Source organism: Hyla sarda, chromosome 1, assembly GCF_029499605.1.
Source record: "Hyla sarda isolate aHylSar1 chromosome 1, aHylSar1.hap1, whole genome shotgun sequence".
Lineage (NCBI taxonomy): Eukaryota > Metazoa > Chordata > Amphibia > Anura > Hylidae > Hyla > Hyla sarda.
The window spans coordinates 614,960,797-614,974,349 of NC_079189.1; the positions used below are offsets into that span (position 1 = coordinate 614,960,797).

General features: G+C 40.1%; 1 protein-coding gene across 1 annotated transcript in view; it reads right to left on the reverse strand.

Annotated features, from left to right (window-relative positions):
• LOC130298104 (oocyte zinc finger protein XlCOF7.1-like) overlaps positions 1–13,553 on the reverse strand; it is a 236,160-nt gene that overhangs the window by 47,522 nt on the left and 175,085 nt on the right. The window lies entirely within an intron of this gene.

The window sequence follows — 13,553 nt, forward strand, 5'->3', positions numbered from 1 at the left end:
AATGTACATGTAGCTGAGCTGTATGTGTACACAGTAGAGCTGTATATGTGTGTAATGTACATGTAGCTGAGCTGTATGTGTACACAGTAGAGCAGTATATGTGTAATGTGCATGTAGCTGAGCTGTATGTGTACACAGTAGAGTTGTATATGTGTAATGTACATGTAGCTGAGCTGTATGTGTACACAGTAGAGCTGTATATGTGTAATGTACATGTAGCTGAGCTGTATGTGTACACAGTAGAGCTGTATATGTGTAATGTACATGTAGCTGAGCTGTATATGTGTAATGTACATGTAGCTGAGCTGTATGTGTACACAGTAGAGCTGTATATGTAATGTGCATGTAGCTGAGCTGTATGTGTACACAGTAGAGCTGTATATGTGTAATGTACATGTAGCTGAGCTGTATGTGTACACAGTAGAGCTGTATATGTGTAATGTACATGTAGCTGAGCTGTATGTGTGCACAGTAGAGCTGTATATGTGTAATGTACATGTAGCTGAGCTGTATGTGTACACAGTAGAGCTGTATGTGTGTAATGTACATGTAGCTGAGCTGTATGTGTACACAGTAGAGCTGTATATGTGTAATGTACATGTAGCTGAGCTGTATGTGTACACAGTAGTGCTGTATATGTGTAATGTACATGTAGCTGAGCTGTATGTGTACACAGTAGAGCTGTATATGTGTAATGTACATGTAGCTGAGCTGTATGTGTACACAGTAGAGCTGTATATGTGTAATGTGCATGTAGCTGAGCTGTATGTGTACACAGTAGAGCTGTATATGTGTAATGTACATGTAGCTGAGCTGTATGTGTACACAGTAGAGCTGTATATGTGTAATGTGCATGTAGCTGAGCTGTGTGTGTACACAGTAGAGCTGTATATATGTGTAATGTACATGTAGCTGAGCTGTATATGTGTACACAGTAGAGCTGTATATGTGTAATGTACATGTAGCTGAGCTGTATGTGTACACAGTAGAGCTGTATATGTGTAATGTACATGTAGCTGAGCTGTATGTGTACACAGTAGAGCTGTATATGTGTAATGTACATGTAGCTGAGCTGTATGTGTACACAGTAGAGCTGTATATGTGTAATGTACATGTAGCTGAGCTGTATGTGTACACAGTAGAGCTGTATATGTGTAATGTACATGTAGCTGAGCTGTATGTGTACACAGTAGAGCTGTATATGTGTACTGTACATGTAGCTGAGCTGTATGTGTACACAGTAGAGCTGTATATGTGTAATGTGCATGTAGCTGAGCTGTATGTGTACACAGTAGATCTGTATATGTGTAATGTACATGTAGCTGAGCTGTATGTGTACACAGTAGAGCTGTATATGTGTAATGTACATGTAGCTGAGCTGTATGTGTACACAGTAGAGCTGTATATGTGTAATGTACATGTAGCTGAGCTGTATGTGTACACAGTAGAGCTGTATATGTGTAATGTGCATGTAGCTGAGCTGTATGTGTACACAGTAGAGCTGTATATGTGTAATGTACATGTAGCTGAGCTGTATGTGTACACAGTAGAGCTCTATATGTGTAATGTGCATGTAGCTGAGCTGTATGTGTACACAGTAGAGCTGTATATGTGTAATGTGCATGTAGCTGAGCTGTATGTGTACACAGTAGAGCTGTATATGTGTAATGTACATGTAGCTGAGCTGTATGTGTACAGTAGTGCTGTATATGTGTAATGTACATGTAGCTGAGCTGTATGTGTACACAGTAGAGCTGTATATGTGTAATGTGCATGTAGCTGAGCTGTATGTGTACACAGTAGAGCTGTATATGTGTAATGTACATGTAGCTGAGCTGTATGTGTACACAGTAGAGCTGTATATGTGTAATGTACATGTAGCTGAGCTGTATGTGTACACAGTAGAGCTGTATGTGTGTAATGTACATGTAGCTGAGCTGTATGTGTACACAGTAGAGCTGTATATGTGTAATGTACATGTAGCTGAGCTGTATGTGTACACAGTAGTGCTGTATATGTGTAATGTACATGTAGCTGAGCTGTATGTGTACACAGTAGAGCTGTATATGTGTAATGTACATGTAGCTGAGCTGTATGTGTACACAGTAGAGCTGTATATGTGTAATGTGCATGTAGCTGAGCTGTATGTGTACACAGTAGAGCTGTATATGTGTAATGTACATGTAGCTGAGCTGTATGTGTACACAGTAGAGCTGTATATGTGTAATGTGCATGTAGCTGAGCTGTGTGTGTACACAGTAGAGCTGTATATATGTGTAATGTACATGTAGCTGAGCTGTATATGTGTACACAGTAGAGCTGTATATGTGTAATGTACATGTAGCTGAGCTGTATGTGTACACAGTAGAGCTGTATATGTGTAATGTACATGTAGCTGAGCTGTATGTGTACACAGTAGAGCTGTATATGTGTAATGTACATGTAGCTGAGCTGTATGTGTACACAGTAGAGCTGTATATGTGTAATGTACATGTAGCTGAGCTGTATGTGTACACAGTAGAGCTGTATATGTGTAATGTACATGTAGCTGAGCTGTATGTGTACACAGTAGAGCTGTATATGTGTACTGTACATGTAGCTGAGCTGTATGTGTACACAGTAGAGCTGTATATGTGTAATGTGCATGTAGCTGAGCTGTATGTGTACACAGTAGAGCTGTATATGTGTAATGTACATGTAGCTGAGCTGTATGTGTACACAGTAGAGCTGTATATGTGTAATGTACATGTAGCTGAGCTGTATGTGTACACAGTAGAGCTGTATATGTGTAATGTACATGTAGCTGAGCTGTATGTGTACACAGTAGAGCTGTATATGTGTAATGTACATGTAGCTGAGCTGTATGTGTACACAGTAGAGCTCTATATGTGTAATGTGCATGTAGCTGAGCTGTATGTGTACACAGTAGAGCTGTATATGTGTAATGTGCATGTAGCTGAGCTGTATGTGTACACAGTAGAGCTGTATATGTGTAATGTACATGTAGCTGAGCTGTATGTGTACACAGTAGAGCTGTATATGTGTAATCTACATGTAGCTGAGCTGTATGTGTACACAGTAGAGCTGTATATGTGTAATGCACATGTAGCTGAGCTGTATGTGTACACAGTAGAGCTGTATATGTGTAATGTACATGTAGCTGAGCTGTATGTGTACACAGTAGAGCTGTATATGTGTAATGTACATGTAGCTGAGCTGTATGTGTACACAGTAGAGCTGTATATGTGCACAGTAGAGCTGTATATGTGTAATGTGCATGTAGCTGAGCTGTATGTGTACACAGTAGAGCTGTATATGTGTAATGTACATGTAGCTGAGCTGTATGTGTACACAGTAGAGCTGTATATGTGTAATGTACATGTAGCTGAGCTGTATGTGTACACAGTAGAGCTGTATATGTGTAATGTGCATGTAGCTGAGCTGTATGTGTACACAGTAGAGCTGTATATGTAATGTACATGTAGCTGAGCTGTATGTGTACACAGTAGTGCTGTATATGTGTAATGTACATGTAGCTGAGCTGTATGTGTAATGTGCATGTAGCTGAGCTGTATGTGTACACAGTAGAGCTGTATATGTGTAATGTACATGTAGCTGAGCTGTATGTGTACACAGTAGAGCTGTATATGTGTAATGTGCATGTAGCTGAGCTGTATGTGTACACAGTAGAGCTGTATATGTGTAATGTACATGTAGCTGAGCTGTATGTGTACACAGTAGAGCTGTATATGTGTAATGTACATGTAGCTGAGCTGTATGTGTACACAGTAGAGCTGTATATGTGTAATGTACATGTAGCTGAGCTGTATGTGTACACAGTAGGGCTGTATATGTGTAATGTACATGTAGCTGAGCTGTATGTGTACACAGTAGAGCTGTATATGTGTAATGTACATGTAGCTGAGCTGTATGTGTACACAGTAGAGCTGTATATGTGTAATGTACATGTAGCTGAGCTGTATGTGTACACAGTAGAGCTGTATATGTGTAATGTACATGTAGCTGAGCTGTATGTGTACACAGTAGAGCTGTATATGTGTAATGTGCATGTAGCTGAGCTGTATGTGTACACAGTAGAGCTGTATATGTGTAATGTACATGTAGATGAGCTGTATGTGTACACAGTAGAGCTGTATGTGTGTAATGTACATGTAGCTGAGCTGTATGTGTACACAGTAGAGCTGTATATGTGTAATGTACATGTAGCTGAGCTGTATGTGTACACAGTAGAGCTGTATATGTGTAATGTACATGTAGCTGAGCTGTATGTGTACACAGTAGAGCTGTATATGTGTAATGTACATGTAGGTGAGCTGTATGTGTACACAGTAGAGCTGTATATGTGTAATGTACATGTAGCTGAGCTGTATGTGTACACCGTAGATCTGTATATGTGTAATGTACATGTAGCTGGGCTGTATGTGTACACAGTAGAGCTGTATATGTGTAATGTGCATGTAGCTGAGCTGTATGTGTACACAGTAGAGCTGTATATGTGTAATGTACATGTAGTTGAGCTGTATGTGTACACAGTAGAGCTGTATATGTGTAATGTACATGTAGCTGAGCTGTATGTGTACACAGTAGAGCTGTATATGTGTAATGTACATGTAGCTGAGCTGTATGTGTACACAGTAGAGCTGTATATATGTGTAATGTACATGTAGCTGAGCTGTATGTGTACACAGTAGAGCTGTATATGTGTAATGTGCATGTAGCTGAGCTGTATGTGTACACAGTAGAGCTGTATATATGTAATGTGCATGTAGCTGAGCTGTGTATGTGTACACAGTAGAGCTGTATATGTGTAATGTACATGTAGCTGAGCTGTATGTGTACACAGTAGAGCTGTATATGTGTAATGTACATGTAGCTGAGCTGTATGTGTACACAGTAGAGCTGTATATGTGTAATGTACATGTAGCTGAGCTGTATGTGTACACAGTAGAGCTGTATATGTGTAATGTACATGTAGCTGAGCTGTATGTGTACACAGTAGAGCTGTATATGTGTAATGTACATGTAGCTGAGCTGTATATGTGTAATGTACATGTAGCTGAGCTGTATGTGTACACAGTAGTGCTGTATATGTGTAATGTACATGTAGCTGAGCTGTATGTGTACACAGTAGAGCTGTATATGTGTAATGTACATGTAGCTGAGCTGTATGTGTACACAGTAGAGCTGTATATGTGTAATGTGCATGTAGCTGAGCTGTATGTGTACACAGCAGAGCTGTATATGTGTAATGTGCATGTAGCTGAGCTGTATGTGTACACAGTAGAGCTGTATGTGTGTAATGTACATGTAGCTGAGCTGTATGTGTACACAGTAGAGCTGTATATATGTAATGTACATGTAGCTGAGCTGTATGTGTACACAGTAGAGCTGTATATGTGTAATGTACATGTAGCTGAGCTGTATGTGTACACAGTAGTGCTGCATATGTGTAATGTACATGTAGCTGAGCTGTATATGTGTAATGGACATGTAGCTGAGCTGTATGTGTACACAGTAGAGCTGTATATGTGTAATGTACATGTAGCTGAGCTGTATGTGTACACAGTAGAGCTGTATATGTGTAATGTGCATGTAGCTGAGCTGTATGTGTACACAGCAGAGCTGTATATATGTAATGTGCATGTAGCTGAGCTGTATGTGTACACAGTAGAGCTGTATGTGTAATGTACATGTAGCTGAGCTGTATGTGTACACAGTAGACCTGTATATGTGTAATGTACATGTAGCTGAGCTGTATGTGTACACAGTAGAGCTGTATATGTGTAATGTACATGTAGCTGAGCTGTATGTGTACACAGTAGAGCTGTATATGTGTAATGTACATGTAGCTGAGCTGTATGTGTACACAGTAGAGCTGTATGTGTAATGTAGCTGAGCTGTATGTGTACACAGTAGAGCTGTATATGTGTAATGTACATGTAGCTGAGCTGTATGTGTACACAGTAGAGCTGTATATGTGTAATGTACATGTAGCTGAGCTGTATGTGTACACAGTAGAGCTGTATATGTGTAATGTACATGTAGCTGAGCTGTATGTGTACACAGTAGAGCTGTATATGTGTAATGTACATGTAGCTGAGCTGTATGTGTACACAGTAGAGCTGTATATGTGTAATGTGCATGTAGCTGAGCTGTATGTGTACACAGTAGAGCTGTATATGTGTAATGTACATGTAGCTGAGCTGTATGTGTACACAGTAGAGCTCTATATGTGTAATGTGCATGTAGCTGAGCTGTATGTGTACACAGTAGAGCTGTATATGTGTAATGTACATGTAGCTGAGCTGTATGTGTACACAGTAGAGCTGTATATGTGTAATGTACATGTAGCTGAGCTGTATGTGTACACAGTAGAGCTGTATATGTGTAATGTGCATGTAGCTGAGCTGTATGTGTACACAGTAGAGCTGTATATGTAATGTACATGTAGCTGAGCTGTATGTGTACACAGTAGTGCTGTATATGTGTAATGTACATGTAGCTGAGCTGTATGTGTAATGTGCATGTAGCTGAGCTGTATGTGTACACAGTAGAGCTGTATATGTGTAATGTACATGTAGCTGAGCTGTATGTGTACACAGTAGAGCTGTATATGTGTAATGTGCATGTAGCTGAGCTGTATGTGTACACAGTAGAGCTGTATATGTGTAATGTACATGTAGCTGAGCTGTATGTGTACATAGTAGAGCTGTATATGTGTAATGTACATGTAGCTGAGCTGTATGTGTACACAGTAGAGCTGTATATGTGTAATGTACATGTAGCTGAGCTGTATGTGTACACAGTAGAGCTGTATATGTGTAATGTGCATGTAGCTGAGCTGTATGTGTACACAGTAGAGCTGTATATGTGTAATGTACATGTAGCTGAGCTGTATGTGTACACAGTAGAGCTGTATATGTGTAATGTACATGTAGCTGAGCTGTATGTGTACACAGTAGAGCTGTATATGTGTAATGTGCATGTAGCTGAGCTGTATGTGTACACAGTAGAGCTGTATATGTGTAATGTACATGTAGATGAGCTGTATGTGTACACAGTAGAGCTGTATGTGTGTAATGTACATGTAGCTGAGCTGTATGTGTACACAGTAGAGCTGTATATGTGTAATGTACATGTAGCTGAGCTGTATGTGTACACAGTAGAGCTGTATATGTGTAATGTACATGTAGCTGAGCTGTATGTGTACACAGTAGAGCTGTATATGTGTAATGTACATGTAGGTGAGCTGTATGTGTACACAGTAGAGCTGTATATGTGTAATGTACATGTAGCTGAGCTGTATGTGTACACCGTAGATCTGTATATGTGTAATGTACATGTAGCTGGGCTGTATGTGTACACAGTAGAGCTGTATATGTGTAATGTGCATGTAGCTGAGCTGTATGTGTACACAGTAGAGCTGTATATGTGTAATGTGCATGTAGCTGAGCTGTATGTGTACACAGTAGAGCTGTATATGTGTAATGTACATGTAGTTGAGCTGTATGTGTACACAGTAGAGCTGTATATGTGTAATGTACATGTAGCTGAGCTGTATGTGTACACAGTAGAGCTGTATATGTGTAATGTACATGTAGCTGAGCTGTATGTGTACACAGTAGAGCTGTATATATGTGTAATGTACATGTAGCTGAGCTGTATGTGTACACAGTAGAGCTGTATATGTGTAATGTGCATGTAGCTGAGCTGTATGTGTACACAGTAGAGCTGTATATATGTAATGTGCATGTAGCTGAGCTGTGTATGTGTACACAGTAGAGCTGTATATGTGTAATGTACATGTAGCTGAGCTGTATGTGTACACAGTAGAGCTGTATATGTGTAATCTACATGTAGCTGAGCTGTATGTGTACACAGTAGAGCTGTATATGTGTAATGTACATGTAGCTGAGCTGTATGTGTACACAGTAGAGCTGTATATGTGTAATGTACATGTAGCTGAGCTGTATGTGTACACAGTAGAGCTGTATATGTGTAATGTACATGTAGCTGAGCTGTATGTGTACACAGTAGAGCTGTATATGTGTAATGTACATGTAGCTGAGCTGTATGTGTACACAGTAGAGCTGTATATGTGTAATGTACATGTAGCTGAGCTGTATATGTGTAATGTACATGTAGCTGAGCTGTATGTGTACACAGTAGTGCTGTATATGTGTAATGTACATGTAGCTGAGCTGTATGTGTACACAGTAGAGCTGTATATGTGTAATGTACATGTAGCTGAGCTGTATGTGTACACAGTAGAGCTGTATATGTGTAATGTGCATGTAGCTGAGCTGTATGTGTACACAGCAGAGCTGTATATGTGTAATGTGCATGTAGCTGAGCTGTATGTGTACACAGTAGAGCTGTATGTGTGTAATGTACATGTAGCTGAGCTGTATGTGTACACAGTAGAGCTGTATATATGTAATGTACATGTAGCTGAGCTGTATGTGTACACAGTAGAGCTGTATATGTGTAATGTACATGTAGCTGAGCTGTATGTGTACACAGTAGTGCTGTATATGTGTAATGTACATGTAGCTGAGCTGTATATGTGTAATGGACATGTAGCTGAGCTGTATGTGTACACAGTAGAGCTGTATATGTGTAATGTACATGTAGCTGAGCTGTATGTGTACACAGTAGAGCTGTATATGTGTAATGTACATGTAGATGAACTGTATGTGTACACAGTAGAGCTGTATATGTGTAATGTACATGTAGCTGAGCTGTATGTGTACACAGTAGAGCTGTATATATGTAATGTGCATGTAGCTGAGCTGTATGTGTACACAGTAGAGCTGTATATATGTAATGTGCATGTAGCTGAGCTGTATGTGTACACAGTAGAGCTGTATGTGTAATGTACATGTAGCTGAGCTGTATGTGTACACAGTAGACCTGTATATGTGTAATGTACATGTAGCTGAGCTGTATGTGTACACAGTAGAGCTGTATATGTGTAATGTACATGTAGCTGAGCTGTATGTGTACACAGTAGAGCTGTATATGTGTAATGTACATGTAGCTGAGCTGTATGTGTACACAGTAGAGCTGTATATGTGTAATGTAGCTGAGCTGTATGTGTACACAGTAGAGCTGTATATGTGTAATGTACATGTAGCTGAGCTGTATGTGTACACAGTAGAGCTGTATATGTGTAATGTACATGTAGCTGAGCTGTATGTGTACACAGTAGAGCTGTATATGTGTAATGTACATGTAGCTGAGCTGTATGTGTACACAGTAGAGCTGTATATGTGTAATGTACATGTAGCTGAGCTGTATGTGTACACAGTAGAGCTGTATATGTGTAATGTGCATGTAGCTGAGCTGTATGTGTACACAGTAGAGCTTTATATGTGTAATGTGCATGTAGCTGAGCTGTATGTGTACACAGTAGAGCTTTATATGTGTAATGTGCATGTAGCTGAGCTGTATGTGTACACAGTAGAGCTGTATATGTGTAATGTACATGTAGCTGAGCTGTATGTGTACACAGTAGAGCTGTATATGTGTAATGTACATGTAGCTGAGCTGTATGTGTACACAGTAGAGCTGTATATATATGTGTAATGTACATGTAGCTGAGCTGTATGTGTACACAGTAGAGCTGTATATGTGTAATGTACATATAGCTGAGCTGTATGTGTACACAGTAGAGCTGTATATGTGTAATGTACATGTAGCTGAGCTGTATGTGTACACAGTAGAGCTGTATATGTGTAATGTACATGTAGCTGAGCTGTATGTGTACACAGTAGAGCTGTATATGTGTAATGTACATGTAGCTGAGCTGTATGTGTACACAGTAGAGCTGTATATGTGTAATGTACATGTAGCTGAGCTGTATGTGTACACAGTAGAGCTGTATATGTGTAATGTGCATGTAGCTGAGCTGTATGTGTACACAGTAGAGCTGTATATGTGTAATGTACATGTAGATGAGCTGTATGTGTACACAGTAGAGCTGTATGTGTAATGTACATGTAGCTGAGCTGTATGTGTACACAGTAGAGCTGTATATGTGTAATGTACATGTAGCTGAGCTGTATGTGTACACAGTAGAGCTGTATATGTGTAATGTACATGTAGCTGAGCTGTAGGTGTACACAGTAGAGCTGTATGTGTGTAATGTACATGTAGCTGAGCTGTATGTGTACACAGTAGTGCTGTATGTGTGTAATGTGCATGTAGCTGAGCTGTATGTGTACACAGTAGAGCTGTATGTGTGTAATGTACATGTAGCTGAGCTGTATGTGTACACAGTAGAGCTGTATATGTGTAATGTACATGTAGCTGAGCTGTATGTGTACACAGTAGAGCTGTATATGTGTAATGTACATGTAGCTGAGCTGTATGTGTACACAGTAGAGCTGTATATGTGTAATGTGCATGTAGCTGAGCTGTATGTGTACACAGTAGAGCTGTATATGTGTAATGTGCATGTAGCTGAGCTGTATGTGTACACAGTAGAGCTTTATATGTGTAATGTACATGTAGCTGAGCTGTATGTGTACACAGTAGAGCTTTATATGTGTAATGTGCATGTAGCTGAGCTGTATGTGTACACAGTAGTGCTGTATATATGTGTAATGTACATGTAGCTGAGCTGTATGTGTACACAGTAGAGCTGTATATGTGTAATGTACATGTAGCTAAGCTGTATGTGTACACAGTAGAGCTGTATATGTGTAATGTACATGTAGCTGAGCTGTATGTGTACACAGTAGAGCTGTATATGTGTAATGTACATGTAGCTGAGCTGTATGTGTACACAGTAGAGCTGTATATATATGTGTAATGTACATGTAGCTGAGCTGTATGTGTACACAGTAGAGCTGTATATGTGTAATGTACATGTAGCTGAGCTGTATGTGTACACAGTAGTGCTGTATGTGTAATGTACATGTGGCTGAGCTGTATGTGTACACAGTAGAGCTGTATATGTGTAATGTACATGTAGCTGAGCTGTATGTGTACACAGTAGTGCTGTATATGTGTAATGTACATGTAGCTGAGCTGTATGTGTACACAGTAGAGCTGTATATGTGTAATGTACATGTAGCTGAGCTGTATGTGTACACAGTAGAGCTGTATATGTGTAATGTACATGTAGCTGAGCTGTATGTGTACACAGTAGAGCTGTATATGTGTAATGTACATGTAGCTGAGCTGTATGTGTACACAGTAGAGCTGTATGTGTAATGTACATGTGGCTGAGCTGTATGTGTACACAGTAGAGCTGTATGTGTGTAATGTACATGTAGCTGAGCTGTATGTGTACACAGTAGAGCTGTATATGTGTAATGTGCATGTAGCTGAGCTGTATGTGTACACAGTAGAGCTGTATATGTGTAATGTACATGTAGCTGAGCTGTATGTGTACACAGTAGAGCTGTATATGTGTAATGTACATGTAGCTGAGCTGTATGTGTACACAGTAGAGCTGTATATGTGTAATGTACATGTAGCTGAGCTGTGTGTGTACACAGTAGAGCTGTATATGTGTAATGTACATGTAGCTGAGCTGTATGTGTACACAGTAGTGCTGTATATGTGTAATGTGCATGTAGCTGAGCTGTATGTGTACACAGTAGAGCTGTATATGTGTAATGTACATGTAGCTGAGCTGTATGTGTACACAGTAGAGCTGTATATGTGTAATGTACATGTAGCTGAGCTGTATGTGTACACAGTAGAGCTGTATATGTGTAATGTACATGTAGCTGAGCTGTATGTGTACACAGTAGAGCTGTGTATGTGTAATGTACATGTAGCTGAGCTGTATGTGTACACAGTAGAGCTGTATATGTGTCATGTACATGTAGCTGAGCTGTATGTGTACACAGTAGAGCTGTATATGTGTAATGTACATGTAGCTGAGCTGTATGTGTACACAGTAGAGCTGTATGTGTAATGTACATGTAGCTGAGCTGTATGTGTACACAGTAGAGCTGTATATGTGTAATGTACATGTAGCTGAGCTGTATATGTGTAATGTACATGTAGCTGAGCTGTATGTGTACACAGTAGAGATGTATATGTGTAATGTACATGTAGCTGAGCTGTATGTGTACACAGTAGAGATGTATATGTGTAATATGGTGGGGACATCTCCTCTCTAGTCCTTACTTACAAATTATCAGTAAACTGTGTCTGAATGTAAGAGCGAGATACCAACCGGGCTTGTAAGGTGGTAATATACTGTAATGGCGGATGTGTGTGCGCCCAGCAGATTCTAGTCAATGATCAGAGGGCGCAATTTAGGAATAAAATCCTGTAGAATAATAAGCCTACATCCTTCTAGTATTATGGCCATAAATTTGTAGTTCCACCCCGATTCCCCCCCCCCTCCCCCGATCCTGCTGTTCTGCCTTTGTACGTTACATAGAAGAGACGTTCTGCCTCTTAGGCATTTTATTGCTGAACCTGGAGGCTCTGTCAATGCTCTGCAGACAGTGGCCCAGAGGACTGTTCTGCATAGAATCATAGGAGGGGGAGGGGCTATATACCCTACACAATTTATCCCCTATCCAAAGCATAAAGGATATGAGTGTGATCGTGGGGGTCCGACCATTTGGACCCTCACAATCTCCTTCACCGAGTGGTCTCCATGCACTGTAAAAACAGCAGGACTGGGAGACCGGAGAGGTGAATATAGGTTATTCTTTTTTTATTTAAAGTGTTACTCCGCCCACATATAGCTTATCCCCTATCCATAGGATCGGTGATAAGATGTCTGATCACGGGGGTCCCGCCGCTGGGACCCCCACAATCTCCTTGCAGCACCCATGCTGCACCCGACATTCTAAACAGTAAGTATATAATGCTGATTTCCGAGTCCGGAGACATCACGTCACGACGCGCCCCCTCCATTCTTCTCTATGAGATGGGGGGGTGTAGTCTGCGGCCATGGAAACCCAGCGATCAGACATCATATTCTTGTGATAGGGGATAAGAGGTCTGTGGGCAGAGTACTCCTTTAAGACAAATGTTTTGCAGTGCCGGAAAACTTCTTCAAAGGGGAACTCCAGTGGAAAACTGTTTTTTCTTTTAAATCAGCTGGTTAAACCTGTAAATCTTTTATGTAAAAATTTTAATTCTTCCAGTACTTACCAGTATACTACAGAGAAAGTTCTTTTCTTTTTTAAGTTCCTTTCATTCTGACCACAGTGCTCTCTGCTGACACCTCTGTTCATGTCAGGAACTGTCCAGAGTAGGAGCAAATCCCCATAGCAAACCTCTCCTGCTCTGGACAGTTCCTGACATGGACAGAGGTGTCAGCAGAGAGCACTGTGGTTAGACTGGAAAAACTACACAACTTCCTCTGAATCATACAGCAGCTGATAACTACTGGAAGGATTAAGATTTTTTAATAGAAGTAATTTACAAATCTGTTTAACTTTCTGGCACCAGTTGATTTTAAAGAGATCAAAAGAGATTCTATATTCTATTAAAAGAGAAAAAAGGCTGAAAACAAGAAATATGCAATTTACAGACTCCAGACATAATCTGCC